The sequence below is a fragment of the Dasypus novemcinctus genome, chromosome 6, assembly GCF_030445035.2.
Source record: "Dasypus novemcinctus isolate mDasNov1 chromosome 6, mDasNov1.1.hap2, whole genome shotgun sequence".
Classification (NCBI taxonomy): domain Eukaryota; kingdom Metazoa; phylum Chordata; class Mammalia; order Cingulata; family Dasypodidae; genus Dasypus; species Dasypus novemcinctus.
The window spans coordinates 111,472,265-111,497,606 of record NC_080678.1 but is presented as its reverse complement, the minus strand read 5'-3'; the positions used below and the strand labels follow the sequence as shown (position 1 = coordinate 111,497,606).

General features: G+C 42.3%; 2 long non-coding RNA genes across 2 annotated transcripts; one reads left to right on the top strand and one right to left on the bottom strand.

Moving 5' to 3' along the window:
• The first annotated feature begins 10,559 nt into the window (after positions 1–10,559).
• Positions 10,560–18,737, top strand: LOC131278793 (uncharacterized). Its single transcript, XR_009186227.2, has 3 exons — positions 10,560–10,696; positions 11,234–11,272; positions 17,369–18,737. It is a non-coding gene; the product is annotated as an uncharacterized lncRNA (long non-coding RNA).
• On the bottom strand, positions 11,529–12,746 carry LOC131278792 (uncharacterized). The gene is made up of 2 exons (XR_009186226.1): positions 12,412–12,746; positions 11,529–11,822 (listed from the first exon to the last, which is right to left on the bottom strand). It is a non-coding gene; the product is annotated as an uncharacterized lncRNA (long non-coding RNA).
• Positions 18,738–25,342: the final 6,605 nt, after the last annotated feature.

Genomic DNA, 25,342 nt, shown 5'->3' with positions numbered 1-25,342 from the left:
CGCTGGCTGACCGGTGGTCCCACGGCCTGGCCCCATCCTTGAGCCTGCACCCGAGGGAACCGGCCTCCTGCCTCTGCAGGGTCCTGCCGAGCCCTGGCTGCCTCCTTGCCTGTGCTGCTGTGGGGGTCCTTGGGGACCTTGGCAGCCCTTGGGGACCCTGGGGACTGGCTTCCTCTGCTCTGCGAGGTCCGTGAGCCTATCCCCCGTCCTTAGGTCACCTGCATCTTCCAGAACCACTGGGACACCTCTCACCCCTTACTGCCCTCCCCACCGGCGGCCTTTGACCCTGCTTCTGGGGGAGCAGAGCCGTGAGGCCATGTTTACCCACAGCCTGCCTTTTCCCTGGGGGGCTGAGAGAGAGGCCGAGGCCCCCGATATCCCCCAAACGCTCCTCCCCCCGCGCCAGCTGTCTTGTCTAGGGTGCAGCCAGTAGCAGGCCTGGAAGGGCCCTGGGGCACACGTGCTGCCCCTGCCCTGCCCCAGCCTTGCTTTTTCTCCCTGACACCTTGATTGTGGCACGTGGGTTTGAAGTGTAAGATGCATGAGTCCTTGGTGATGTGCCAGGCGGGGAAAGCATCTGTGCAAGCAGCCTGGGCTCCAGAAACCAGCCCCTGCTGGGCGCCCCAGTCCCCGCGAGCCCCCACCCGCCTAGTCCCTCGCCCCAGGGATCAGCCCTCCTGCCCTCCAGCCTCACAGGCGCACCTTGCTGTGTGCGGCTGTCCCCCTTCCCACACGCGGCTGCCCCATCCGCGGTGTGGACCATCACAGTGCGCTCAGCCGACCTGCCAGGACCGGCCCACCTCGGCTGGGAGACGGCAGTCGGCCCTGGGCCGGGCCAAGCAGGTTCCTAAAGAAAAGTCTTTCTGTGGTCTGTTAGCCATTTCAGAACTTTGGAAATGTTATAGTCAATTCACTAGAAAGTGATTGGAAAAAAAACCCAGAGCTGTTGAGTGCCTTTGTAGCACCAGGCCAAAGCATCTTAGAAGCTCTAGTGTTGATTGATTAATCATCAAAGTTGTTTAAAAATATTTAAATTTTTAGATGTATTAATATTTAAAAAGATAACAAAACAAGAGATCCATTTGGGGAAATTTTCCCTCCAAAGTATTTTTCTAAAAGTTCAGATACTTAAAGTACTCTGAAAAATTCATTATGAGTGACAGATAAGTGAGACATTATTTACTCTAGTTCTAGAGACTGGGAATCATTTGTCTCTTAGGACCTTCCCATTACTTTTTTTTTTTTTAAGATTTATTTTTTTATTTTATTTCTCTCCCCTTCCTGCTCCTCCCCCCCCAGGTGTCTGCTCTCTGTCCATTTGCTGTGTGTTCTTCTGTGTCCGCTTGCATTATCTGGCGGCAGTGGGAAACTGCATCTCTTTTTTGTTGTGTCATCTTGCTGCCTCAGCTCTTCATGTGTGTGGCACCACTCCTGGGCAGGCTGCATTTTTTTTTGTGCTGGGCAGTTCTCCTTACAGGGTGCATTCCTTGCGTGTGGGGCTCCCCTATGTGGGGGACACCCCTGTGTGGCACGGCACTCCTTGCATGCATCAGCACTGCATGTGGGCCAGCTCACCACATAGGTCAGGAGGTCCTGGGTTTGAACCTTGGACCTCCCATGTGGTAGGCAGATGCTCCAGCAGTTGAGCCAGATCTGCTTCCCTCATTACTTTCTGGAGAATGTACAGAAGCCCCTAGCTCTTGGGGTTCAAGCTGGAGCCTGGAGAAGGACTGAGGGTCATGGCTCTTGGTTATATGTGAATGCAAAGCACCAAGGCTTCTGGAATAGACACAAAAAGTCAGAAAATAAAGCCTTGTAGACAAATTATAAGTGTTGGGATGGTTTCAAACCCAGAAAACTGGACTTAAACAACCCTTGGTATAATCTTCATCCTCTCTTCTAAGAGGCCCTAACAGTTCACATCCAGCTAGGTGATGTCTCCACTGAATGGCATGAGTGCTGGCCACAAAGAAGAAGAAATGTTCCCAGGAGCATTCCCAAGGTGAAGGAGACCAGAGCCCTTGTTTCCTGGCACCCTGACCTTATTTTTATACAGAATGCCCACCTGCTGCTTAAAAACATCTTGTTTCACATCTCTCACAGGGTCAGAAGAGAAATCCCAAGGGCCGTCAGAATGAAAGAGCATTGATCAGTCTCACGAGGTGCAGGGCCTGGCCTGGGAGTTCCCGAGGAGGCCCTCCCAGGCCGACCTACAAGAAGAGATGCTCAGCAGCCCGGATGCCAGAATGGGGCCTGCAGGTAGGGCCAGCATCTCTTCTGTCTGGGATTCAAAATATAAAGTGGGCAGAGCCGGGGATTTGGGCCTCCTGAACTTGGGCTCCTGTGGCTGTGATTAAGCTGAGCCTTCCATTGAAAAATTGTGATAGCCTGCTTTTAGGAACAGTCCATTTTAATCCATGATGTCTTGTTGGAAGCCATTCTTGGAAAGGAGACTGAAGTATCTTCACTTCAGCTGCATAGCTATATATGTATTTTTTTCTTTGTCTTTTTTTTGTTGTTGTTACATTAAAAAAAATTTGAGGTCACCTATACCCCCCACCCCCCTCGCCCCACTCCTCCCATAACAACAAGCTCCTCCATCATCATGGGACATTAATTGCACTTGGTGGCTACATCTCTGAGCATAGCTGGATATTAACAGCATCCTCAAACCATGAAACAACCTTTTCTAGTGTGGACCCACCGAGCCACATGTACCAAGTAAAATCTCAGCTCTGCTGGTTCTGTGTGTATAACAAGGCAATAGCTGAGTATGCTTGAGTGGGTCTTGTGCCATTGCTGAGATCTGTTTCTTCTATTGCATGTTTGCTTTGGAGGGGACAGCTTCTGACAGAAGTGAAATCATCACCAAAAGAACAGGGCATAAGGTGGGACAGAACTTGTTAGCAGTCAGCCTCATCAGGTTAACTGTGATTTCGAGGCTAGGAGAAGTCCAAAACCACGGTGTCAACAAGGAGATGCTTTCTCCCTTAAGGCTGTGGCATTCCGGGCTCACTCCTAGCTATCGTTGGGCCTTGTTTTAACTGTCACATGGTGATGGACTCTCCTTTCTCTTCTGGATTCCCTTGATTTCCCTTGCTGGGATTTTGATAGGAAAAGTTGTAAACCAATAAATCATTTTGGGGAGAAATTCCCATCTATGAACACAGCATGTCTCTTCATTTACTGAGATCTTCTTGGATATCTTTCATAAGCTTTTTGTAGCTTCCAGCATGCAAGTCCCATCTATATTTTATTAGATTTATATCTAAGTTTTTAGTTTTTTTGAGCAATTGAAAATGGTTTTGTATTTTTAGTTTAGATTTACACATACTTTATTGCTAATAGAAATACAATTGATTTTTGTACATTGATGTTGACACCTTAGTTCCCTAGGGCTGCCTAACTTAAGTATCACAAAATGGGTGGTGCTGCTGAAGGCGGCTTAAAACAACAGGAATTTCTGGTCCCACAGTCTGGAGGCTTGAAGTCCAAACCCAGGTGCTGCTGGCAGAGCCAGGCTCCCCTGAAGTCGGTAGGGTTCTGCCCGGCTGGTGGCATAACTCCATCCCTGCCTCCGTCACATGGCTCTCTTCTCTCTGTCAGAGCCTGATCCAGATTGGTCTCATCTTAAGAAATCATATCTTCAAAATCCTGTATCCAAATAGGGTCACGTTCATGAGACTGGGGGTTGGGATATGAATATGTCCTTTTGGAGGACACAACTCAATCTGTAACAGTTGATCTTGTATCCAGTGACCTTGCTTAACTTATTTGTTCCAGGGGGTTTTTGTAGTTTCTTTGGGATTTTCTATGTAGTACAAGGGGCTCTCTAATGTCTTCTGTTCCAATCTGCCTTTTCATTCCTTTACTTGCCTAATTTGGCTGACAGGGACTTCCAGTACAATGTTGAATAAGAGTGGTGAAGTGGACAGCCTTCCCTTATTCCCAACCTGGGGGGAAGCATGCAGTTTTTCACCATTAACTATGTTAGATGCTCTTTATCAAGCTATCAAGTCGAGGTGGTCCCTCTAATCCTAACTCATTTGGGGTTATCATGAAAGCTTGTTGGATTTTGTCAGATGTCTTTTCAGTGTCAACTGATATGATTATATGATTTCTCCTTTTTAGCCTGTTGATCCTCTAGATTACATTGATTATTTAAAAAATTTTTTTTTTAATTTATTCATTCCCTGTCCCCCCCTCCCATTGTTTGCACTCACTGTCTGCTGCTGTCCGCTCTCTATATCCATTTGCTGTGTGCTCTGTGTCTGCTCATCTTCTTTAGGAAGCATTGGGAACTGGTTCTGTGACCTCTGATGTGGGAGGGAGGTGCTCAAACACTTGAGCCACCTCAGCTCTCTGCTTTTCTTATGTCTTTCCTCTTTGTGTCTCCTGCGTTGCGTCATCTTGTTGAGTCAGCTCGCCACACCTGTCCATTGCTCCAGCTCACTGTCTTGCTGGTCTTCTCCAGGAGGCACCGGGAACCTAACCCAGGACCTCCTATGTGGTAGGCAGGAGCTCAATCACTTGAGCCACATCTGCTTCCCTGCATTGATTTTTTTTTAAGGTTTATTTTTTATTTATTTTTCTCCCCTTCCCCGCTCCCCCCTAGTTGTCTGCTCTCTGTGTCCATTTGCTCTGTGTTCTTCTGTATCTGCCTGTGTCAGCGGCACCCAGAATCAGTGTCTTGTTTTTGTTGTGTCATCTTGTTGTTTCAGCTCTCCGTATGTGCAGCACCATTCCTGGGCAGGCTGCACTTTTTTCACGCTTGGTGACTCTCCTTACAGGGTGCACTCCTTGCATGTGGGGCACCCCTATGTGGGGGTGCCCCTGTGTGGCACGGCATTCCTTGCACACAGCAGCACTGCGCATGGGCCAGCTCCATACAGGTCAGGAAGCCCTGAGGATTGAACCCTGGACCCTCCATATGGTAGACCGACGCTCTATCAGTTGAGCTACATCTGCTTCCCTCTATTGGGAATTTTTGCCCCCTTTTTTCCATTTTCTGGAGTAGATTGCATAAAATTGGTTTAATTGTTTTTTAAATATTTGGTGTAATTCTCTAGTGAAACCATCTGGGTCTGGAGATTTTTGGGGGAGTTTTTAAAATTACAAGTAAATTTGTTAGTAACTTGAGGGCTATTTAAATGATCTATCACATGTTGGGTATAGTAGCTTTTTTTTTAAGATTTATTTATTTATTTCTCTCCCCTCCCCCCCTCCGCCCCCGCCCTGGTTGTCTGTTCTCTGTGTCTATTTGCTGTATGTTCTTCTGTATCTGCTTCTGTTGTTGTCAGCGGAACGGGAATCTGTGTTTCTTTTTGTTGCATCATCTTGTTGTGTCAGCTCTCTGTGTGTGTGGCACCATTCCTGGGCAGGCTGCACTTTGTCGCTGGGCAGCTCTCCTTACAGGGCGTACTCCTTGTGCGTGGGGCTCCCCTATGCGGGGGACACCCCTGCATGGCAGGGCACTCCTTGCGTGCATCAGCACTGCGCATGGGCCAGCTCCACACGGGTCAAGGAGTCCTAGGGTTTGAACCGCCATCCTCCCATGTGGTAGATGGACGCCCTATCCACTGGGCCAAGTCCGCTTCCCATATAGTAGCTTTTGAAGTGTTGGTAAATTTCACCAGAATTGTCTAATTATGTAGAAATTGTCATAGTTTTCCCATATTACCCCTTGAAGTCTTTTTCCAAAATTGGAAAATTTTCTGCTATTATTTCTTTGAATAATTTTCTAGCCCCATGTTCTTCCTCCTTCCCTTCTGGGACTCTGATGACATGAATGTTAGATGTTTTGTTGTAGTCATACAATTCTTTAAGGCTCTGTTCATTTTTCCTTTCTATTTTTGCTGTTCAGATTGGGTAATTTTATTTTTCTATTTTTCACTGATTTTTTTTTTTTCCTCCAGCCTCCATCCTGTTTTTAAGCTCATCCAGAGACTTTTTTTATTTCAGGAAAATTTTCAGTCCTAGAATTTCTGTTCAATGCTTCCTAAAATCTTGTATCTTTGCTGCGGTGATCAATTTTTTTTCATTTGTTTCAAGCATGTTTATAATTGCATTGCTCATTAAAGCATTTTTATTATGGCTGCTTTTAGAATCCTCAGGTATTCTAATATCTTGGTGTTGATGACTGTTGATTTTCTTTTCTCATTTAAGTTTTCCTTCTTCTTGGTATGATGAGTGATTTTCATCTCAACTTTCTAGTTTTCTTTTCTAAACATTTGACTTGGGTCTTTTTGTATTTTCCAAGCCTGTACTTAACTTTTTGAGTATATAGAATATAGTTGTAATAACTGTCTTTATAAGTCTTTTTCTGCTAATTCTAGCACCTGCATCTGTCTGGATCTGTTTTGATTCATTCATTATTCCCCTCACTAAAGGTTATGTTTTCTTGTCAGTTTGCATGCTTCATAATCCTTTGTTGGATGCTAGACATTGTGAATTTTACTTTGTTAGATGCTGGATATTTTTGTATTACAAAAAATGTTCTTGAGCTTTATTTTGGGACATAGTTAAGTTACCTAAAAACGGTTTTGTCCTCTTCGGTCTTCCTAGTCTTTGTATGATTTCTTAGGGAAGTCCAGTGCATTGCTCAGGTGAAAGTTATTTTCCCCCACCTCTGAGGCAAGCTCTTCCTGCAAACTCTACCCAGTGGCCTATGAATTATGAAGTTCTCCCACTGCAGGCACTGTTCCAGGTCCTCCAAGAGTCCTGGGTATTGTTTCCTCCAATCCTTTTGGATGGGTCTTTGCCTGAGCCTGAGTAATTTCCTGATCAGTACCGTGCTAAATGAATATTCAAGGGGACCCTCTGCAGATCTCTGGGGGCTCCTCTCTGTGCAACACTCTCCCCTTTGATACTTTATCCTATGAACACTGGGTAGCTGTATTGATCTCCCCACACTCTCAATTCCATCTCCTTAACCCAGGGAGTCCTCCAGGCTCCATCTTAACTGTCTACCCTGGTACCACAGGCTAAAATCTCTCTCCAGGAAGTATGCTGGGCCAGTTGTAGGGCTCATCTTATTTGTTTCCCATTTATCAGTGATATTACTATCCTTCATTGCCTGAAAACTGTTGTTTCGTGTTTTGTCAATTTTGCGACTATTTCAGGTGGGTAGGTTAACCTGGGCCCTGAAACTCCATCTTGCCCAGAAGTGGAAGACTTCCATATTTGTTTTAATATAAATAAATACGTTCTTTATTTAGCTATTACATGTATTTTTTTTTATTTGAGCCCCAGTTGTATAGACAGTGAGGAAATTTTTTTCCTTAATTTAAAAATACTTATGGTCATTTTGTTGTATTTATGTTCTTAGTTCCATTAATTCCCGTATCTTACTTCCATTCCCTGAACTCATATAGGCAGCAATTCTAATGTGTATTGTGGATATCCTTTTATTTATATGTGAACTTGTAAAATGTATAATTTTTTTAAAACATACTTTTAGTTTTACTTCAGCCATGTTAGGTTATTCGTGAGCTGTGAATACTGGCTATGCTACTTAGTAATAAGCCCATCGGTTCTACAAACTACATTGTAAGCTTGATCTCTAGTTATAATTTTTTTTTAAGATTTATTTTATTTCTCTCCCCTTCCCCTCCGTTGTCTGCTCTCTGTGTCCATTTGCTGTGTGTTCTTCTGTGTCCACTTGCATCTTGTCATGTGGCACTGGGAAACTGTCACTTTTTTTGTTGTATCATCTTGCTGCGTCAATTCTCTGTGTGTGTGGTGCCACTCCTGAGTGGGCTATGCTTTTTTTACGTGGAGTGGCTCTCCTGGAGGGATGCAGTCCTTGCGCATGGGGCACCCCTACGTGGCGGACACCCCTGCTTGGCATGGCACTCCTTGCATGTGACAGCACTGCACATGGGCCAGCTCACCACATGAGTCAGGAGGCCCTGGGTATCGAACCCTGGACCCTCTATATGGTAGGCAGATGCTCTATCAGTTGAGCCACAACTGCTTCCCATCTAGTTATAATTTTTTATGACCACTTATTTGTAATGAACATAACCAAGATTCTACTGGTGGTTTTTTGTTCTTTTGTCACTTATGTTGCTCTATGTGTATTCATTCCATTCAGACTGCTTCTAATTGATTCTTTCTCTGTCTACCACTTTTAATTGATGCTCTTTTATCTGCCTCCTGCCTTTCACTTGTGAGAATTCCTCTTGGGCACATTCACAGCAGCAGGATTACTAGGTCTCATATTACACACATGCCTGCTCTACATTCTATTTGATAGCTTCCATGTGGAAATTATTTGCAATCTTAGTTTTGGAATTTTATTTTTAAAAATCTATATTTTAGACTTGTCAATATCTTTTTTTTTACATTTATGTCATCACTGTTGTTTAATGCCATGTCTTCCTTTTAGAATCAGGTTTTTAAAAAATTTCATTGGTTTAAAAATGTATAGTAGAGAATAAAACAATTTAAAGTCATTATAAATTTACAGCACATTTTAATGATTCTAAATGATTTATTTTGGTGATCCTAAGTGCAAAAACCTGAGAGTTAACAGTTTTCATGTTGGCTACCCAATCTATCCAGCCTTAAAATCCAATAATGTTTAAAGTGTGCAAATGCTATGAAGGTGGAAAGACAGATTCCCATTTACTGAAAAGAAAATTAAGGCACAGACGAGACTCAAGATCATAGCACTTGATCAGTGGCACAACTACATTTATAAACACTCTTCGTATACAGGACAGGAATTCCTGTTGGCAGATTTACTTTCTTAACTGCATTTATATATGATCCAAGCATTAAAAAACAAATGTGAATTCTTGAAGTCTGGAAAACAGACTCCCAACTATAAGAATGATGAGGAAAATTCACAGTGTAACCTGGAATGGAGAGGGGGTCGATGCTAGGTGTATTAGTCAGCCAAAGGGGTGCTGATGCAAAATACCAGAAATTGGTTTTATAAAGTATTTATCTGGGGTAGGAGCTTACAGATACCAGGCCATAAAGCATAAGTTACTTCCCTCACCAAAGTCTACTGTCACGTGTTGGAGCAAGATGGCTGCCACGTCTGCAAGGGTCCAGGCTTCCTGGGTTCCTCTGGCTCAGCTCCTGTTTGCTCCACAAGGACAGCTGTAGATTATAAGGCTCTCTAGGCTTTGCGTCCCTCCACAAGGACAGCTGTGGACTATCAGGCAAACGGCTCTGTCTCTTTCCATGGGGCTCTTACACTAGACTTCAGCATCAAACTCCAACATCAAAATCCCAACATTAAGAAACCCCCAACTCTGTTCTTTGCCATGCTTTTTATCTCAACTCCCTAATCATAACTCAGTTTTGCACAGGTACAGATCAGAATGCAAACATAATCCAATACCTATTTTTGGAATTCTTAACTATATCAAACTGCTACACTAGGAAAGGGGAAAAATGATTTGAAAGATCATAATATGGCAAAGTTCTGCCAAACATAACCTAAACTAGGAGAAAGAAAGGTGGCCTACGCTGGAAAGCCAATATTCAGACAAAGGGGGAGAGAAAGGTGTTAAAATAGGATAGGAACTTATTTATCTCAGTATCTCCCAAGTGTTTGGCACACATCTCCATATGAATAATCCTCCTATTGAGGTAGAAAAATATTGGAAGTGAACTGAGTTTATGTTAAAAAAAAAAAAAAAAAGAAACAACAAGCCCTATTTTTAATGCTATCCGTAACATTCACATTATCTGGAGGAATCCCTTTCAGGAAAGTAATTAGATGCCATTTTATTCCTACATTTACAGGTTTTGATATTAAGTAGTATCTTATAACCGAAGGAACAAAGCCAAGTTGGATTTAAAAACAAAAAACAAAAACCCACCGAAGTTCTCAGCAGGTCTGTGACACACGGTGCCTAAGGACCCTGCTTCCCTCCTCAGGGCCTAGCAGGCTCCTGCTGGGGTTCCCGCCTCCCGCCTGGCTCGGGGCAGCGCTCCTCCTGCCCAGGGCCGGCCGGCGCCCTCGGGGCCGCGATCGCAGCTGGCCTCCCCGTGGCTGACAGCCACTCAGGGCCGAGGTGGCCTGCCTTTCCTCTTTACCTCTAAAGGACCTAGCGCTCAGAGGGAACGCAAGTTACACAGCACGTCTGACTCGTCTCCAGCAGTTCATTTTACCTAAGGTGAAAAAACGTTTCCAGTTTTTCTTTCACACTTTTAAAATGAAAGTTAATAGAGCACAAAGAACGTTACATTAAAAAACATACAAAAACCATGAGGTTCCCATATACCCCACTCCCCACCCCCACCCCATCATTTCTGTAAATTGTATTTTTTTAAAGATACACACATCACAAAAAAATGTTACATTGAGAAATATAAGAGCGAGGAGCGTGTTAAAGGGCCAAGATCGTTCGTGGCTAACCGCGCCGGGCGCTAAACTTGCTTTGCCCCCTGGAGGGGCCGCCCACGCGGCGCTGCCTGGGGCTGGCCGCGGCGGCACGGTGGCGTCGCGGGACCAGCCCACGGGCCCGCGCCGAGCGCGCGGCCCCGCCCTCCCATGTGCGCGTGCGCGCCGGGCCGCGTGGCCGCCCCAGCCAGGCTGGAGAGGGCCGAGGCTGGGGGAGGACCGAGGTTGGGGGAGGGCCGAGGTTGGGGGAGGTCCGGGTTCGCGGAGGCGGCCTTTCAGCGGGACCGCGGGGAAGGGGTCCGGCAGTGGGAACAGGCAGGCGCGAAGTGGGAGGTGCGTGGGGAGGCGGGAAGGGAGCCCGGGTCCTGGAGGGTGGGCAGCAGAGGGGCAGGGAGGGCGCGGGCCCTGGGGGGGTGGGCGGCAGGGGGGCGGGGAGGGCGCGGGCCCTGCGGGCTTGTTCTTCGCGCACCGGGCTTCCCGGGCTGGGGGTGGGGGAATGAAAAAAATGTTCTGTATCCCCCACACCCCACTCCTCCCGCACCAACAACCTCCCTCATCATTGTGGCACACTCATCGCACACCGCCAACACATTTTGGGGCACTGCTGCGCCACATAGATAATAGTTTACCCTGTAGTTCACCCTCTCTCCCAGTCCATCCAGTGGGTTATGGCAGGATATAAAATCTAGCATCTGACCCTGCCATATCATTCAGGACAACTCCAAGTCCTGAAAATGCCCCCACATCACATCTCTTCTTTCATCTCCCTGCCCTCAGCAACTACTGTGGCCACTTTCTCCACATCAGTAAGTTTGCAGTTCTTCCAATCAAATATCCTCTCAACCTATTTTTGTTCCCATTTTCCCCCAGGAAGAATTAGTCGACCAGGAAGAATTAGCAGTTATCTAGGTGAGTCCCTCTTTCTAACCTCATTTTTCCAGAATTACATTTATTTCATTAAAATATCCTTGGGGTGCAGATGTGGCTGAAGCAGTTGCGTGTCTGGCTCCCACATGCCTTCCCGCGGGTGCCTCCTAAAGGAGAGAAAGGGAGCAGACAACTACCGTGAACAGTGAGCAGACGGATGAGAGGCCACGGGGGACAGGGACGTGGAATATCCTCACGTATTTACAAGTAACAGTCCCCCGAAGGCAACAAAACGTGCTTCTTAATAATACAAAAACAAATCTTTATGATATTAGATTAGGTAAAAATAAACATTCTTGTAGCTGAATTTCATTTTTAAGAACCTGACCATGAATTTGAGACTAAACTTCCACTTGAAAGACCTCCAAGAAAAAACTCATGAATCAAATGAAGGAAAATAGCTACTCAAAGGAACGTCCTTTTGTGCTTGTTTTGCCTCCGTTTCTGCCATGCAGATTGCTCGAGTCTTGCTACCCACATCTAAGAAATGAGATGAGTGGACAGGGTGCAGCTCGGTGCTGAGCGTGACCTCCTAGGAAAAAAGAAGAGATGAGGTGAAACTTGAGCCGCAAGCTGGCTGGTGCGCACAGAACAGACGCCAGTGCGTCCCACTGGGGCACGGCCACGAGTAAGATCCAGCTGTGCCATCACCCAGTACTTCCCATCCGGTGAATGGGACCCAAGAAGGTCCCTTTCCTGTGAAACAGCCCAGGCTCCTAACCATTCCGCAGTGTCTCTATCAAACACTTGGGTTCTTTATTTCCTAGGTCATTTGTAAAGATCTCCTGTGCCCTCCACATATAATTCTGCAGGGTTGTCAAGTAGCAGGGGATTCAAACTCAAACCAGTGCCCCCACCCCTTTCTTTTTTGAGACCCCGGAGCTGGGGATTGAGCCTCGGACCTCGAACAACCACCCCACCCCCCCCACCCCCCAGCCACAGGGGCTCTTCTGAGTTGTTTCCCTCATTGCTTTGCTCCTTTTGTTCTTGGAGGCACCGGGGCCTGAATCGCACCTTCCAGGTGGGAAGCAGGCGCGCCACCCTTTGCGCCACCTCCTCCCCCCAGGGCCCTTTTGCCCGGCGTGCCCGACACCTGAACAAAATCACCAAAGGAATCGTACTTTAACAGCGCGGCCGGAGGGGCCTTCCACCAGCCGTGCTCCAGACGGAACGCCCACGCGGGGCGCCAGCCGGAGTGTCCAGGCTCGGGAGTGTCCAGGCCTCCGCGGGCACGAACGCCCCCGGGCGCTGGCCAGTGTGCCCCGGGCCGGCCGGGGAGGGAGCCAGCTGCCGCACCAACCCGGCTCCGGCGAAGGCTCAGTGCTCAGGCCAGCCCCCGCCCCGCGGCCAGGGAGGGTTTCAGTTCCACAGGGAGTGTTAGGAGCAGGGCTCGGTAAATCTTAGGGCCGCAGCACCGCGGCGGCAGGGCGGGCGGCGCCACGAGGCCGGCACCGCCGGGAAGCCCCGCCGCCGCGCACGCTCCGGGCCTCCCGCGGGGCTGGCGGGGCGCGCGGGGCCGCGGGGCGCGTGGGCTGGCGGGGCGCGGGGCGGCGGGGCGGCGGGGCGGCGGGGGCGCGGGGGCTGGCGGGGCACGGGGCGGCGGGGGCGCGGGGCGGCGGGGGCGCAGGGGCAGCGGGGGCGCGGGGCTGACGGGGGCGGCAGGGAGCCTGGCAACGCCCACTCAGCCCGCGCCGCCCCCAGCCTTGAGCGCCCTTAGAATCAGTTTTCAGTTTTGGTACTTTACATCATCTAATGATTCTTTCAAGTAGTGCTCATGGGTTGAAATAAATCTGCGTTTATAGGCCTTATACTTAATTTTTTTTTTTTCTAATTGAGAATTTTAGGATCCAAATTACATTCCCTTAGCAGATGGAAGCCATTGCTCTCTTGGATTCCCGGAAAAATTGTTGCTGCCTTATTTTGGTTCCTTTCTATTTTATTGTTATGTTTTTATCAGAAAGTTATATCCATTTACAGTTGAGAATAGGTTGAAATCGTGGTTCCTTTCTAGAGCTGCCCAAAAGTCCTGTTGTAGTCGTCATTCATTTTCACCTTAACCAAAATTTCTTAAAAGGGTAAAGCAGGTGGTTGCTCCTGTCCACAAGGCACATTATTTTATTGGTTCTGTTAATTATGACATGATAAAAAGTCCTAGACCGTAGGTAAAAATTGAAAAGGTTTGATCAAGGTGAAATTCAACTTCCATCACCAATTATATTCTGTGAAAATATTCCTCCTAACATAAAATATGGAAGCAAGTATTATTAACTGCAAGTTTTATTATACTTAACAATTATAATTAAGACTATCACAGAAGAATAAAATTATCAAAAAATTTTTTGATGATAATATATGGAATGAATATAAACCTAACAAGAAAGCACCCTTGTCTTAACCTGACTTGTATATTCCTACTATGTTCAATAGTCTCCTGTTTTAATATAATAGTACATATAATCCAGGGGATCATATTTTTTCTCCAGTTTGGAGAAATTATCTTACTATTAAAGTACTGCCCCAGTGCATTCTCTTCTCTCTGCTTCTAAAACATTTAGTAGTTGGCCACTAGAAACCTAGCTCAGTCCCTTAAAACTATAACTCATGCTTACTCTTCTTTGGCACTGCATTCTGGAACATTGACCAGATCTTCCAGCTCACTGTCTTATGCTTCAAATTTTCTTCTTCTTTGCTATTTCGTTAATATTATCTAATTTTTTTTTTTGTATTTTGACCTTTTTAACATCTCAGACTCCTATTTTTTTATTTTTTTATTTTTTAGTTAACCGGGCTGGGGATTGATAACCTCATATGTGGGAAGCCAGTGCTCAACCACTAATCTATACCAGCTCCCCAGAGGTTTTTTTTCCCTCCTCCATTTGTTTGCTTTTTGTTATTGTTTTAGGAGGTACTGGGGATCCAACCTGGGCAGGCGCTCAAGCACTTGAGCCACATCCGCTCCCCCTAATTCGTTCTTTTTCATAATAGGCATTTCTCCTTTTATAGATGTCTTGTCTCTCATTTCTTTGGCTATGTCAGGTAAACATCTTTCAAAATCCCCATTTTTCTGTACTGGCTACGTGTTTTCGGTGTTAGCTCTTGTCCTTCTGATTGGCAGCCGCCCTTTGGGGTGCTGGTTTTCCTCGGATGTTGTGCTTGCATTTCTTGACTGGAAAGTCCTGCCACTGACTCCAAGTCCTCTATTTACCTGTTTTCTTCTTCTTTTTTTATCTTTCTATGGAATTAATTCATTACTTTAATATATTTAAAAATTTACTTTCAAGGGGTTAAAAACAACCAAGAAAATAGAATAGGAAGAAGAGGCCATGTCCAGGGGAGCAGATGTGGCTCAAGTGGTTGAGCATCCACTTCCCACATATGAAGTCTCAGGTTCAATCCCTGCTACCTCAAAAGAAAAAAAGAAAGAAAATTGGTGCACTGATGGCCTTCATCTACTAAATTATTTTTATTTTTAATTTTCAAATTTACTTTTGAGGTACTGGGGCTGGGGTTTAAACCTGGGACCTCATTTGTAGGAAGCCAGCACTCAACCACTGAGCCACGTTGGCTCCCCGAATTATTTTTAATCAATTTTACTGATACATATTCATAAAGCATACAATCCATCCAAAATGTATAGTCAGTGGTATTTCTTGTGATCACAGAGTTGTGCATTCATCACTTCAATCAATATTAGAGTGTTTTCATTATTCCAATAATAATAATAAAAAACAGACAAACCAAAAACTCTACCCCTTAATCTCTCTTTCCATCCCCTGCCGTACATAGCTGCTATTCTGTTTCCATCTCTCTAATTTATTTGTATTTATATTTTGTATAGATGGAGTCAAACAATTTGTAGTACCTTTTTTTCTTTTTACCCTTAATAGAAGATTGTTAATAGATTACTACACACTATTTTATTTCTTTATTCCCCCTCATTGTTTACGCTCGCTGTCTGCTTCTGTGTCTCTTTGCTGTGTGCTCTTTGTCTCCTCCTCTTCTCTTTAGGAGGCACCAGAACCGAACTTGGCATCTCCCACGTGGGACAGAGGCACTCAGTTGTTGGAGCCATCTCACTTCCCTGGTTTGTGGTGTCTCTCATTGTCTTTCCTCTTTGTGTCTCATTGTTGAATCATCTTGTTGCATCAGCTCACTGTGCCTGCCCATCACACTAGCTCGCCTTTTTCAGGAGGCACCGCAAACCAAACCTGGGACTTCCCATGTGGTAGGTGAGAGCCCAATCACTTGAGCCACATCCACTTCCCCTATTAACATTTTGCATCCTTTTTTTTTTCTTTTTTACCCTTAATGGAAAATTTTAAGTATATTAGTATACACTATTGCCCATAGTTGGCATTGGTTGTATTTTTGTCTAGTAACATCTTTTTTTTTTTTTAAGATTTATTTTTTTTTATTTATTTCTCTCCCCTCCCCCTCCCCACCCTGGTTGTCTGTTCTCTGTGTCTATTTTGCTGTGTCGTCTTCTTTGTCTGCTTCTGTTGTCAGCGGCATGAGAATCTGTGTTTCTTGTTGTTGCATCATCCTGTTGTGTCAGCTCTCTGTGTGTGCGGCACCATTCTTGGGCAGGCTGTACTTTCTTTCATGCTGGGCGGCTCTCCTTTGGGGCGCACTCCTTGCGCATGGGGCTCCCCTACATGGGGGACACCCCTGCGTGGCAGGGCACTCTTTGTGCACATCAGCACTGCATGTGGGCCAGCTCCACATGGGTCAAGGAGGCCCGGGGTTTGAACCGAGGACCTCCCATGTGGTAGATGGATGCCCTACCCACTGGGCCAAGTCCACCGCCTCTATTAACATCTTGTAATATTAATATATATTTGTTCTGTTTCAAAGAAAAATAGTGATATATACGCAATGTTAACCCATACTCCTATTTCACATGAGGTTTTGCTACGCAACACAGTCCTGTGTTACTTTTTTTAGCTTTCTTTCTAGTAATGTATATGACCTTAGACTTTCTCTTTCAACCACTATCATACCCATATTAACACCGCTAGTTACACAAATGCTATGATGTGCTTTCACCATTTCTGCACATTTCCAAAGATTTACAAAAACTTTTTAGCAATTCTGTGCAGATTAAACCTCAACTTTCATTCTCTAACCTCATTCTCTTTTCTGGTGACCTATATTCTAATTATTAACTCCATGAGTTTGCAGTCATTACCTGGGTTGTTGAATAGCAGGATGGGACATTCAGTGGGGTGTGGGGTGCCAGGGGGCAGTGTAATGGCATGGGACTCCCAAGGTGCCTGGCTGCTGGGGGAGAGGGGGCCACTGCCGCTGCCTCATTGGCCACCCTCAGCCTGCGAGTGAGCAGACAGCTGCCTCTCCAGGCTCAGGGAGGAGGGAGCCTCAGGGCTCGGACCGCCCATGGAGCTTCTCGCAGCTTTTCAACTGTCATCTCCTACAGCGTTCTGGGTGATGGGTCTAACCCTATGGTCATCCTATCTGAATTCTTCAAAATTTTATGTACATTGAGGGTGACCTTTCTCATTTTCCAGCTATGATACCCATTTATATTTTTAAAATATCTTTTGTCATTTCTATGAATTTTTGTCAGAGAGGGGACTGCAGTATGTGCTCTGAAAGTCACTTTGATTCTGTTTAATTGTGCACATCTATGAGAAGTGTTAGGTAGTTCTTGGGGGTGGGGTAAGAATGGTTGTACAAGCTTTGGAATCAGGGAGACCTGGAATTAAATCTCAGCTCTAAAATGTCTTTTTTTTTTCTTAAAGATTTATTTTCATTTATTTATTTCTCTCTCCATTGCATTGTTTGCGCTCGCTGTCTGCTCTCTGTGTCTATTCACTGTGTACTTGTCTTCTTAGGAGGTATGGGGAACAGAACCCGGGACCTCTGGTGTGTTTGGTGGTCGCCCAACTTCTTGAGCCACATCTGCTTCCCTAAAATGTCTTCTTTAAGGCCTTTGTTTAATATCACTCAAACTTACCTTCCCCACCTGTAAATGAGGAAAATAGTGTTTATTATTTCTTCTTATTAAATTTCCATTATTAAATGGAAAAGTTTGTAAGGTAGTTTTCTCTTTCTTTTCAGCCACAGGAACCTGCACACTGAGCTGGTTGACACCTGCCCTGTCAAGTCTCCATGATGCTGGGTCCCGAGGGAGGCGAAGGATTCATGGTCAAGCTCCGTGGCTTGCCCTGGCCTTGCTCTATTGAGGATGTGCAGAATTTCCTCTCCAACTGCTAAATTCAAGATGGAGCGTCAGGCTTTCATTTCATCTGCACCAGGGAAGGCAGATGGAGTGGTGAGGCTTTTGTTGAACTCACATCAGAAGATTATACCAAGTGGCCTTGAAAAAAGGACAGAGAAACCAGAGGACACAGATGTACTGACATATTCAAGTCTTAAACAGAACCAAAATGGGTGCTGAAGTACAGTGCTGCATTTAGTACTAGTTAAGACAGTTCAAGTTAATACAGCTTATTTTCTAGGAAAACCCTTCTTTTGTCTATGCAAGGAACAGTAAGTGGTTATTTTTTATTTTTTTAAAAAAATATTTGTGTATTTTTAAAGATACATAGAGTACACAAAATATTATTTTTTACAGAAGTCTGTACTTTATGCAGTTACTCACAGTTACTATGCTATCATAACTGAAATTTCAGTTGTGTTGTTGGGAGACTGATATTTAATTGATGCCTTCTCTGATGTGGGAGTCCACTCTAGCAGGCCCCTTCAAGCATTCTGTCAACCCTGGATGTTGACTTGCCACCTGTTAGCTATAACTTGGATATTTACATTTCTTAGCGCTTTGAGACTGTGTATTTTTTTGTATAAAGAAAGCAAGTTTTTATTCAATAAACTTCTCCTAATATTGAAAAAAAAACCCAAAATCCTGAGAAAGCAAGGATTACCTCTGTAATATAGTGCTGTCACATTTTATGGAATTTAAATCAGGATTCACTCAAATTTAAAATAATAAGAATAAATGTTTGAAAGTTGTAGGTAGTTCTCTTAATCTTTTAAAAATTGTCAGGAATCAGAATTTCAAAACACTCTTGAATAGTAAAATGGGGGCTATGTTGTTACTATATTTGGTCCCTTTAACTAGCACTCAAAACTTCAGTTCATTGCTTGCCTGTATCCTGTAAATGTTTTGTATGGCTTTGACAATTCTGTGACTGATCTGGTGACTTGTGTTGCTATTTTACTACTCAGTGTTGTTATAATTCAGAATCTTTTAAAGGTATCCATTATTATGATTTGTTGGAAGAAAATATTTCTCTTTAATAAAATTCTTATTTATTATGAAAACTAAAAAATAATTCAGAATCTTTTTTTGAAAACCGAGCTCACCCAAGTATTCATTTAGTAGTGATGTTAATGATGATTTTGTAAAATGTGAAAATTGATAACTCTGGAATAGATTTTGATTTTTAATAAAATTTGATTTTGTGTATGGTGCTGTTAAAATGATAGTCAACTGGGAAATCCTGGGGAAATAAAAAGCAGATTAAAACAAAATTTCTTTACAACATTTGTAGATTTATGTTCTTTGAGGGTGCAGCCTCTCTACATTATTCCCAATAGGAAAATTAATAAGTACATAGGGAGTGACTCTTGCCATGTCTTCAGTTACACATTCTGTACTTTGCTGCTGTGTATTGTAACATGGGTTTTGTTGTTGTTTTTTTCATTTTGGTTTTAGACTTTAGAATATGCATGTAATTTTCACAAGAATGGGAGCATGCCTTAATTATTCATGTGTAATATTCTACATGATCCAGTGAAACTGTCTCTTTTAAAAATTAATTAAAAATTTTTTTCTGAATCATAAACTGAAACAATGTTTATAGATCTTTGGACAATTATGTTTGTATATAATCTTAGAAATAGACTTGGCAGGTTAAAAGTCCATTTATATTTTGATACCCAGTAGCCTCCCAAAGTTGGAGATGGTTATGGCCAGGAATAGTTGCCCAAACCTATACCAACCATAGATAATGATTATTCTTTTTAAACTTTTCTAATAAGTCAAAATGGTATTTTTGTGGCTTTTTTACATTTGCATTTAGTTTTCAATAATGAAATTTATCAGTCATTAACTTTATTGTTTCTGCCTTGAATATTAGGCACATTCCACCTAAATACTAATATTTTACATTATTCACTTTAAGAACAATAATTTACTTAAAAACTTCAAAAACTGAACTGATATAAAATTCTTTTTTATTATGGATGAGGTACAGGTACAATCTTATTCCAGATGGTTTGTTGTCCTAACAAGATTAATTGAATTCTTTCCCCATAGCTTTGAAATACTTTTATCAAGTAAGAAATTCCAGTGTTCTTCATTCTGGTACTTTTCTTCTATGGAAGCACTACCAAACAGGTTGGAATCTTACAGTAGTATATTTACATACCTACATATCATTGTATACATCATTTATATCTCACCATTATTTTATATTTTTTCTTCTGATGAAGATTATAATTGTTCTATTTAATAATTTCACTAAAGTTGCTTTTAAAAATTTTGCCATTATATTTGGAAACTGAAATTTAAAATACAGTGACATTGATAATCACTCAAATAAGATGAACTACTTAGGTATAAACCTAAGGTGTAAACAAAACAAACCTTAGGTGTAAACAAAACAAACATACCCCAGGACTTTTATGCTGAAAACTACAAAACAGTGATTGAAAGATATCAAAGAAATTCTACAGAAATGGATCTAAATACTGTGTTTGTGGTTTGGAATACTCAACACAGTAAAGATGTCAATTTTCCTCAAACTGATATACAGTTTAATACTGTTCTCATAAGTCTGGCAAGAGATTTTGTAGCCATCAACAAGATTATTCTGAAGTTTATATGAAACACAAAGAAATTAGAATAGCTAAAATAATTTTGAAAAAAGAAGAATAAAGTAGGAGGAATCACTTTACTCAATTTCAAGACTTATTACATAAGTATAATAATAAAAACTGTGATTTTGGCAAAGGGAGAGATATATTGATCAATGGACAGAATAGAGAACCCAGAAAGAAGCCCCATAAAAAAAGTGCAAACGCATGGAAGGATAGGATTTTATCATGGTGCTGAAGCAATTGGTTATCCAGAGGCAAAACAAACGAGAACAGCAAACCCAAAGTGTCAACTTAAACCTTATTATACCTTATTCAAGAAATAACAAAATGGATCAAAGACTTAAATGTAAACTGTAAAACTGAAAAGTTTGGAAAAAATCTAGGAGAAAATCTTTGGAACCTAGAACTTGGTGAGTAGTTTGTAGAAATGACACCAAAAGCTTAACTCATAAAAGAAAAACTAAATAAGTTTGACTTTGTCAAAATAAAATACTTTTGCTCTGTGAAGGACCCTATTAAGAAGATGAATAGAGAAGCTACTGATGGGGAAAAACAGTTGTATGTCAAATATCTGACAATAGACTCATATCTAGAATATATTAATCATTCTTAAAACTTAACAGTAAAAATCCAATTAGAAAATGTGCAAAAGACACAAAGAGACATTTCACCAAAGAGGATATAAAGATGTCAAATAAGCATGTAAATAGATGTTCAACATCATTAGCCATTAGAGAAATGCAAATTAAGACCACAGGAGTTATCATTACATACCTATTAGCATAGCTAAAAAAACAACAGTGACAACATGAAATGCTGGGAAGGATGTGAAGAAACTGGATTTCATATGTTGCTGGTAAGAATGTAAAATAGTACAACCACTTTGGAAAATTGGTGTTTCTTAAACAACAAAACATGAAATTACCATGTGACCAAACAACTGCTCTTCTATGCATTTACCCCAGAGAAATGAAAACTCAAGTCCTCCCCAAAACCTGTATTTGATTGTTCCTGGCAGCTTTGACTGTAATACCTAAAAACTGGAAACAACCAAAATCCATTCAAGAGGTGAAAGGTTAAACAAACTGGTATATCCATACCATGGAATCCTACCCAGCAATAAAAAGAAATGAACTATTGATACATGCAACAAATTGGAAGGATTTCAAGGGCATTATGCTGAGTGAAAAACAGCCAATTTCAAGCAGTCACATAATGTGTGAGTCCATTTGTATAACATTCTCAAAATGACAAAATTAGAGCTGGAGAACAGAAGAGTGTATGCCAGGGATTAGGGAGGGTGGAGGGTGGGTGTGACCAAAAAGGGGACCCAAGGGAGATCTTTGTGGTGATGGAAGAGTTCTGGATCTGGATTGTAGTGTTAACAGAAATCTATACATGCGGTAAAATGACACAGAACTACACTCATACTTTATACCAGTGTCAGTTTCCTGGTTTCAATAATGTACTCCAGTTAGGAAAATTGTAAACTATGGGGAAGTGGGTCCTGAAAGACCAATAACTGAGACTCAATATCCCTCCCAGAGATGGCTCCCTTGCCTGTTTGCTTGTTGTCTGTTTTTGTTTTTTTGTTTTCCCCTTTAGGAGGCACTGGGAACTGAACCTGGGACCTCCAATTGGGAGGTGGGTACACAACTGCTTGAGAACATCTGCCTCCTGCTCGTTTGTTTTTGCTCATTGTCTTGCTTGTTGTTTTTGTCCTTTTTTTCTCCTTGTCTGTTCTCATTGTCCACTTGTTTTTGCTCAATGTCTGCTTGTCTGCTCACTGTTTGTCTTCCTTAGGAGGCACTGGGAACCAAACCTGGGACGTCCCATGTGGGAGATGGGTGCTCAACTGCTTGAGTCACATCTACTCCCCCTCAGTATATATTTTTAAAAGTAGTTTTATTCACACACCATACAATCCACCCAAAATGTACAATCAATGGCTTTCAGTATAATCACAGTGTGCTTTCATCACCACAATCAATTTTAGAACACTGTCATAGCTCCAAAAAGAAGAAATTCTCACCCCTGATTCTCTCCTGTTATTGACACTTAGCACTGGTGTGGTACCTTCGTTACAATTGATGGAGGAATATTAAAAATCACTGTTAACTCTAGACCATAGTTTGCATTAGGTGTATCTTTTTCCGTATACCACCCTATATTAACACCTTATAATTTGTTCCAGTTCATCTAAAAGTCAATATTAAGTGCTGCCTTCACATCTGGTAAAACCAGGAGGGCCTGGAAAGACCTAACCTAACTCTGTTCCTGTGGATAAGATCCTAGCCAAGCAACTCTCCTTATCACGAGACCAGTCACGGCATCTGCTTATCCCCCAGTAATGGGCTCCAGTCCCCTGCCAGTCCAGGGAATTTTCCCAACAAAACAATTACACATCCAGCAGGAACCAAACAGAGCCTGCCCCCCACAGCCCCTCCTTGCTCACTTTGCTCCCTAGTGCATCCCCCAGGTAGCCCTGTGTAGAACCTGATATTCTCTTGCCCAGTCTGTGTATATATGGCCCAATAAGCTGCCACTGATGGCGTCTGTCCAGTGGGAGGTGTCGTGTATTCTGCCTTCCCTATAACCTGAGGCAGGAAGCCATACCTCACCTAAAGAGTGAAGGGAGGTGAAGGACACAACTGGGTAAGGGTATGAGGGAGCTCTGGTTACAATCTCTGTAATTCCCTGTGAATCTATAATTATTTCAAAAATAAGTTAAATCTATCATTTAGACTATTTGGAAAAGAGGAGCATATACAGTGTTTGCTAGAGCTAGCTTGTCCTGACAGGCTTGTATTGATTCCTGTAATTAATTTCAGGAATTTTGTTGGTTGCTAACCAGCCATTATTAAAATGTTAATGAGGGCATATGGGAATCTCCTCTATTTTTTCAAGGTAACATTTTGTGTGATCTATGTATCTTTTAAAAATAAATAAAAAATATACTAAAAATGTTAATGATATAAATTTACCATGGAATAAATTATATTTAAAAACATTTTTACAAAATAAAATGAAACAGCAAGGTGCAAAAACATATACAAAAACCGAAAACCCTGAAGACATTTGATTGGATTAAAACAGTCTTTTCATTTAGGAAAGTGGTATGTATTTCTATTCATTCAAGACTTCCCCCCCCCCCCCCATGTAGCACAGTCCAGCTTATAATTTTCTTTGGAGGTTTAAAAAAATTTTAATGCTAACTAATGTATATGTTTGATGCTACTGTGAATGAGAATTTATATTCTGGCTTTTCTTAAAGTAGAAGAAATGATAGATGTTATATTGGTCATCTCTCAATAATACTATGTTTGATTAATTGTTTTATGATATTTTCCATCAGAAAGATACTTTGTTTCCCTTTGAAATTAGGGGCGATCCTTGACATTTTGAGAATGACTTATTCTCCAATAAATTTTACTCTGATACTTTACGCTTATATCAATGATACTTTCCTCAATCAATTATTACATTGGAGATTGCAAAGTGGTGTTTTCTCATTTTGTCATTCCTTTTGCATGCATTAGCTGGTGTTCTTTCAAGAAGAGGTGTTCTTTATTTTCTTTCTCATGTGTATCACTATAGACTTATGGATTTAAAAAATTTATTTATATTCAATATGTTACAATCAAATGTAGTCTTCATTTTTAAAAAGTCTGTTATTTTATGTAATTGTCTTAAATATCTCTACATAAATTGAGAAACACATGGAACAATATTATAATTATTGCTTCAACCATCAAAATCAATTTAGAAAACTTGAAAGGAAAGTCTGTTGTACTTAATCATATTTTTACTCCTTTTTTCCCTTCTTTTTTTCACTTCCTTTTGCTTTCAAAAACTTACTTTAGTTATTTTTTTAGGTTAGGTCTTCTGGTGACAAATTCTCTTGGTTTACCTTTGTCTAAGAATTTATTAAATTTCCATTTATTCTTTTTTTCTCTCTATTTTATTCTTTAATGAATTGTTTTTTTCTTGATGCTTTCAATAATTTTTTTCTTTATTTCATTTTCAGTGATGTGTTCTTCACTATGATATGTGTTGGCATGGATTTCTTTAGGTTTTTCCTGTCTGTGGTTCAGGCTGTAGACTTATGTCTTTTGTCAAATTTGAGAATTTTTCAGCCACTATTTTGCCAAATGATTTTTTAGCTCTACCTTTTTCTCGTTTTGGGACTCCAATGATGTAAATGCTATTTTTTTTCCACATTGTCCTAGTAATTTTTTCAGTCTACTCTCTTTTCAGATTGGGCAATTTCTACTGTTCTGTCTTCAAGTTCACTGGTTTTTTCAGCTGTCCTCTCTATTCTACTGTTGAAACCACCACTGAGTATTTTATTGCACTTGTATTTTTTTCAGTTCTAAAATTACCATTTGTTTCTTCTTTATTTCTTCTCTTTCTTTATCAAGACTTAATTGTTCATAATTATTCATTGAAGCATTTTATGATAGTTGCTTTAAAATCCTTGTCAGATAATTCCAACCTCTGGTTCATCCCACTGTTGGTGTCAGCCTTGATTGCATTTCTCATTCAAGTTGTGATTTTCCTCATTCTTGGCATGATGGGTGATTTTTTACTGTATCCTGGGTATTATGTTACCAGACTTTGGCTCTTATTTAAATCTTTGTTACACAAGCCCCCTCTGATGCAGCACAGGCCAGAGAGAGGGGTGCTGGTAGGGGTGAAAGTTGGGGTTCTCCTCTTAGCCTCCATCGACAGCAGGGCAATAAATATTCCTCAGTCAGACAGGGCAGGAGTGTGAGTCCAGGCTCTTCCCTGAGGACACCACATGGATGGGAGAGGGAGAGGGGCCTAGTCGCTCCTCCATAAGTCATCTACACTGACATTTTAGAGGAGGTGTGGGGCTTATTGCTAGAAGCTCATGAAAATCCTAGCTTTACACTCAGCCTTTCTTGACACTGTTGGAGGAGGGAGCTAGCTATAATTATGTAAAAGGATGGAAGGCTAAGCTCCCCACTGGGTGGAGGTAGGTCTGCAGCTTTTATTATTATTATTACTACTACTACTATTGTGTATAGTTGAATATATCAGTTATTGTCTAAATGTTTTCTGTCTTACTATGTTGACCTTTTCCTTGTCCTCTGGTTAGAGAACTATGACTTTTGTTGGGGATGGTCTTATCTGTACCTGTCAGTGTTTCCAGATTGCCTGCTTCTC